Genomic DNA, 7057 nt, shown 5'->3' on the forward strand with positions numbered 1-7057 from the left:
ATATAGTAAGGCACAAACTACTATATTAAGGTCACAAGATAATATGTTAGGACCACAAGATAAAATACTGAGGGCAATATATTATATATTATGGCCACAAAATAATATATTGAGGCCACAAGATAGTATATTGTCTAAATGGGGGTTTCTAATAAAGTGACCAGTGAGTGAAGGTACAAGGTAGGTGTTTCTAATAAAGTGGCCACTGGCTTCTTCCTCGTATTTATTTTAAGCGATTGCTGTGAATGACCTCTTGTGAATGTCCTCCCATAAATAAACGCAGGCTTCAGTGGAACTGAGTGTGTTAATAAAGTGACCAGTGAGTGAAGGTACAAGGTAGGTGTTTCTAATAAAGTGGCCACTGGCTTCTTCCTCGTATTTATTTTAAGCGATTGCTGTGAATGACCTCTTGTGAATGTCCTCCCGTAATGAACGCAGGCTTCAGTGGAACCGAGTGTGTTAGTTATGTGTGAGCAGCGATGCTTGGCTCTAAATGCGTTTGATGTATGTGTCAGAAGTGTGTGTGTGTGTGTGTGTGTGATATGCATTATACATGTGTTCCGCTGATCCAACCGGTCGCCACATCCCGGCCAATAACTCCTAACTAATAATAGGATTCAGAACAACGGCCCATTTATACAGGCAAATCACCAGCCGTCAGATTGACCTTTCATCTTACACACACACACACACACACACACACACACACACATATATACATGAGTGTTTATAGGCTGCCTCAAAAGGCTACCTTATTCTGGATGCCTTGTTTGCATAAGTCGCATCTATTTGTAGACACCTTCCCCCTTAAGTGTGTGTGTGTGTGTGTGTGAAGGCCTGCTGCATCCTTTTGATGTCATTGTTTGATCTCTGCTCAGCACACCACACGCACAAGTCTAAGTGTCTGCTTAGCATTTGTTTTATCACCACAGGAGGCTAAACTAAAACCTTTACAGTGATGTGTGTGTGTGTGTGTGTGTGTGTGTGAGAGAGAGAGAGTGTGTGTGTGTGTGTGTGCCTATAAACACACCACCTTCACTTCACAACTTAAGATTTAACCTGTTTGCTGGGTGAGCATGGCAGGAAAGTTGAGTGAGAGAGAGAGAGAGAGAGAGAGAGAGAGAGATACACTATATGTCCAAAAGTTTGTGGACATCCTTTGTAATAAATGCATTCAGCTACTTTATGTTGCACCCATTGCTGACACAGATGTACAAATGCACTCACAGACACCCACAGCTTGTCTAGTCCCTGTAGAGAAGTGCTGCCAATAGAATAGGACTCTCTGGAGCAGATCAGCATGAACCTATAGGCACTGTGCTGCCCAATGCCAGGCCAGGTGTGGGCTGGGGGGGAATATAAAGCCCCCCAGCATTGAGCTGTGGAGTAGTGGAACTACTGTATTCTCTGGAATGATGGTAGTGCTTTTCATCCAGTACTTTTAGGATGAGTTTGAGGAGATGGAGTGATGAGGTGGGGTGGTGATCATCATACAACATCCTGACCTCACTATTGCTTGCTCTTGTTGCTGAATGCAATCAAATTCTCACAGCAGTGCTGCTCCAAAATCTAGTAGAAAGACTTTTTCCCTGGACAGTAGAGACAGTTTCTCCTACAAAATCAGGATCAGCTCTTTTTAATACCCTTGATTTCGGAAGAAAGAAACATAAAGGCAGTTGTCCAAATACTTTTGTCAATATAGTGCAGTGAAAGAAAAAGAGAAAGAGAGAGAGATATAGAGCTATAGCGAGAGAGATAGAGCCCAAAAGACCCCATTCCACTAAAGGCTCTAAAGTAGAAAACAAAACATTGTCTATTAAACAATAACTACTCTCTCTCACTCTCTCTCTCTATCTCTCTCTCTCTCTATTGATTCTCTGAAGCTTATCACAGTCGCAGGGTCGTGTAATAAGGCTGGTTGGACACTGGGGGCTCCGGTCCCGCTCTGTGCCCCTCAGAGATGATTTATAAGTGATCCGCTTTTCCCTTTAACGGCTGACACCCGTCCGGCTTTTCATTTAATGTACATCCCCGCTCGCCCCTGCGGACGCCTCTGTATATATCTGAGCTGAAATACTCCCCTCGTCACTCTCCTGACAGGTTAATAAGTAACTATGCTGGTGTACCAGCACAGCTTCTGTATAGCTGAACCCCTTAAACCCTGACTTACTTCTCTAATCTTAAAACACCTGCTGCTCAGTACATACTCAATCTTCAGTATCTCCTAACTGCTCAATAAGTACCTATTCAGCACCTACTAATTTAGTAAAATATGAATCAGTACGTAATATTTTACTATATATTAATTACTCAGTACTAATTACTTAATATGTAGTAATGATTCAGTATGTACTAATTATTCAGTATCTACTTGTTATTCAGTACATGCTAATTATTCAGTATCTACTTGTTATTCAGTACATGCTAATTATTTAGTGTCTTTTTGTTATTTAGTACATACTAATGATTCAGTACCTACTTGTTATTCAATATGTAATAATGATTCAGTAACTACTTGTTATTCAGTACATACTAATAATTCAGTACCTATGTGTTATTCATTATGTAGTAATTATTCAGTACCTACTTGTTATTCAGTACATTCTAATAATTCAGTACCTATGTGTTATTCATTATGTAGTAATTATTCAGTACCTACTTGTTATTCAGTACATTCTAATAATTCAGTACCTATGTGTTATTCATTATGTAGTAATTATTCAGTACCTACTTGTTATTCAGTACATTCTAATAATTCAGTACCTACTGGTTATTCAGTATGTAGTAATTATTCAGTACCTACATGTTATAGAGTATATACCAATGATTTAGCACATATTCATTATTCAGTATGTTGTAATTATTCTGTGTGTACTAATTATTTAGTATTTATTTATTTTTGTTATTCAGTTCATACTAATCATTCAGTATCTACTTGTTATTTTGTATGTACTAATTATTTAGTGTATACTAATTATTTAGTGTATACTAATTATTCATTGTGTACTAATTATTCAGTATCTACTAATTATTTAGTGTATACTAGTTATTTAGTGTATACTAATTATTCATTGTGTACTAATTATTCAGTATCTACTAATTATTTAGTGTATACTAGTTATTTAGTGTATACTAATTATTCATTGTGTACTAATTATTCAGTATCTACTTGTTATTTTGTATGTACTAATTATTTAGTGTATACTAATTATTCAGTATGTACTAATTATTCATTGTGTACTAATTATTCAGTATCTACTTGTTATTCAGTTAATGCTAATTATTCAGTATGCACTAATTATTCAGTATGTACTAATTATTCATTGTGTACTAATTACACAATGTGTATCTACTTGTTATTCAGTATGTGATGAATTATTTAGTATATACTTGTTGTTCGGTATGTACTTATCAGTCAGTAACCATTCAGTACATGCTAATAACTCAGTACTTTTTTTTCAGTATGTACTTATTATTCAATATATACTATTACATTTTACATTTACATTTACATTTATGGCATTTAGCAGACGCTCTTATCCAGAGCAACTTACAAGGTTACTCGTATTACAGAGGTGGCTCAGTGTAGTGTTAGGAGTCTTGCCCAAGGACTCTTATTGGTGTAGCGCAGCATAGTCACCCAGACCGGGAATCGAACCCCAGTCTCCCACATGGTGTGGTAGCTCAGTGGCAGGTAGTGGTGTTATCTGTTGCGCCACACCAACCTATTATATATATTATCCAGTGTGTATTATTTATTCAGTATCTACTTTTTATTCAGTATGTACTAATTATTCAATATATACTATTATATATATTATCCAGTGTGTATTATTTATTCAGTATCTACTTTTATTCAGTATGTACTAATTATTCAATATATACTATTATATATATTATCCAGTGTGTATTATTTATTCAGTATCTACTTTTTATTCAGTATGTACTAATCATTCAATATATACTATTATATATATTATCCAGTGTGTATTATTTATTCAGTATCTACTTTTTATTCAGTATGTACTAATCATTTGGTACATACTAATCATTAAGCTACTTGTTATTCAGTCTGTGCTAATTATTCAGTTAAATTATTATAAATCATTAAATTATTATTCAGTACGTACTAATTGATCAAGGCCAATTGTGCTGGACCTGGGATTCGAACCAGTGATCCTCAGGTGACAGTGGCAGCACCTCACCTCTGGAAGCCCTATGGAACCTTTTAAAAACATTGCTGAATGTTCCTACAACATTCTCGGCTAACTGGGTTGTTTTTATTTGTTCTTGTCGCAGTAATAAGGCTAGGCTAAGGTAAGCTAAGCTATGCCGCAACTATGGGCTGTCATGGTCACAAGAGCCATCCAAAAAAAAGCTATTGCCAATAAGAGCTTATTGTTGTTGTTGTTGTTGTTGTTTTAAAGCCATACATGAAAAGAAAGGTAAGGTAACAGGGTGGTAAATAGGCTTGTAAAGCTGGATATGAGCTAAACTCACACATTTACTATGTATACGTTGTATTTATACGTCGTATGCATAATGCATTCTATGCCGCCTTTAAACGAATGCGTATTCAATACTCGACTTTGATCAGACCAACCCAGAGGTTTGGGCTAATACACCGGTGTCATTCACTAAGCTGATGTAATCTTTGCTGACAACGCCGTTGGCCATTGTTATCCACTCTGTCTGTAATAATCTCCATCACTGCCAGCATCTCCTTTATCAGGCACTATTGTGGGCTGTATTTGAGCAGAGACAAGAGATCCATCCTCTTTTCAGAAGGCTTGTCAGCGCTGCTGCTTTGAAGGCTTGTCTCATCAAAGGGAAGAGGAGAAAGATGACTATCTCACCCCCCTGCTAATCTGCAATGCGAGGATGGAGACCATCTTATCTCATGCTGCAAGTTACTAAAATGTACTACTGATGTGCTGAGAGCTTGTTAGCATGAATGGAATTGTCTTAATTGGCCTGGATCCAAAACTTCCACAAGAGTATTTTATGAATGACGAGGGTGAGTTTCTAGGAAAGTTCTGGGAGATCGTGGGAAGGATTTGTTGTCCGAGTGGCCACTGCTGCAGAAATAGCCTTTAATTTAGGTTAACCTAAAAGTTCAGATCAGAGGTCCAGTCAATCCTTCCAATGCACAGCACCCAACTGTAGCCCAATAAAAATGCCAATCTGACTGTAGCTTGACAACATCATGTCTGATCCTGCCCATAGGTCGACAAACTTTTTTCAGATTCTGATTATAGGTAGAACAAAAGTCTGTCTGATCCGGATTGTTGGTAACAAAATTGTATGTGATCCCGACTGCAGGCTGACCCAAAATCTTGTTTGATCTCAACAATAGGCCGACAAATTTCTGTTTGATCTCAACTGTAGGTTGACAAATGTCTGTTTGATCTAAACCATAGGTCGACAAAATTCAATTTGATCTCAACTATGGCCAGACAAAATTTAGTTTGATCTCAACAATAGGCTGACAAAATTTAGTTTGATCTCAACAATAGGCTGACAAAATTCAGTTTGATCTCAACTATGGGCAGACAAAATTTAGTTTGATCTCAACAATAGGCTGACAAAATTCAGTTTGATCTCAACAATAGGCCGACAAAAGTCTGTTTGATCTTAACTGTAGGCCAACAAAAGTCTGTTTGATCTCAACAATAGGCCGACAAAAGTCTGTTTAATCTCAACTATTAGCCGACAAACGTCTGTTTGATCTCAACTATAGGCCAACAAAAGTCTGTTTGATCTCAACTGTAGACTAACAAAATTATATTTGATCTCAACTATAGGCCGACAAAATTATGTTTTATGTCAACTACAGGCTGACAAAATTCTGTTTGATCTCAACTATTAGGACCGACAAAATTCTGTTTGATCTCAACTTTAGGCTGACAAATTCTGTTTAATCTCAACAATAGGCCGACAAAAGTCTGTTTGATCTCAACTATAGGCCAACAAAAGTCTGTTTGATCTTAACTGTAGACTAACAAAATTATGTTTGATCTCAACTATAGGCCGACAAAATTATGTTTTGACTGTCAACTACAGGCTGACAAAATTCTGTTTGATCTCAACTATTAGGACAGACAAAATTCTGTTGATCTCAACTTTAGGCTGACAAAATTCTGTTTAATCTCAACAATAGGCCGACAAAAGTCTGTTTGATCTCAACTGTAGGCCAACAAAATTTAGTTTGATCTCAACAATAGGCCGACAAAAGTCTGTTTGATCTCAACTGTAGGCCAACAAAATTTTGTTTGATCTCAACAATAGGCCGACAAAAGTCTGTTTGATCTCAACTGTAGGCCAACAAATTTTGTTTGATCTCAACAATAGGCAGACAAAAGTCTGTTTGATCTTAACTGTAGGCCGTCAAAATTCTGTTTAATCTCAACTATAGGCCCACAAAATCTTGTTTGATCTCAACTATAGGCCGACAAAAGTCTGTTTAATCTCAACTATCAGCCGACAAAAGTCTGTTTGATCTCAACTATAGGCCAACAAAAGTCTGTTTAATCTCAACTGTAGGCAGACAAAATTATGTTTGATGTCAACTACAGGCTGACAAAATTCTGTTTGATCTCAACTATTAGGCCAACTAAATTATGTTTGATCTCAACTGTAGGTCAACAAGATTCAGTTTGATCTCAACTGTAGGCTGACAAAATTCTGTTTAATCTCAACTGTAGGCCAAAAAATTTTTGTTTGATCTCAACAATAGGCCGACAAAAGTCTGTTTGATACTGACTGTAGAGTTGCAACAAAATTCTGTTGTTATCAAGGCACATCTTTGGTGTGTGTGTGTGTGTTGGTTGGTAGCGTGTGTATGTAGGAGGGTGATAGGAAGGTTTCCTGGCAAGAAATCTAGGATTTCATCTGATTCAGAGGTGACATGCTTTCAGAGAAGTGAACTAAATGGTTGGTATAAGGAATATCGTTATGACAGCAGTGTGTAGGGACTTCCATGGCTGGGAGCATGAGGGTGACAATATTGGACATGACTGCCAACAAAATGCCATCCTGCTCAGTTCTCCCTGTTCTA

The sequence above is a fragment of the Salminus brasiliensis genome, chromosome 24 (genome assembly GCF_030463535.1).
Source record: "Salminus brasiliensis chromosome 24, fSalBra1.hap2, whole genome shotgun sequence".
Lineage (NCBI taxonomy): Eukaryota > Metazoa > Chordata > Actinopteri > Characiformes > Bryconidae > Salminus > Salminus brasiliensis.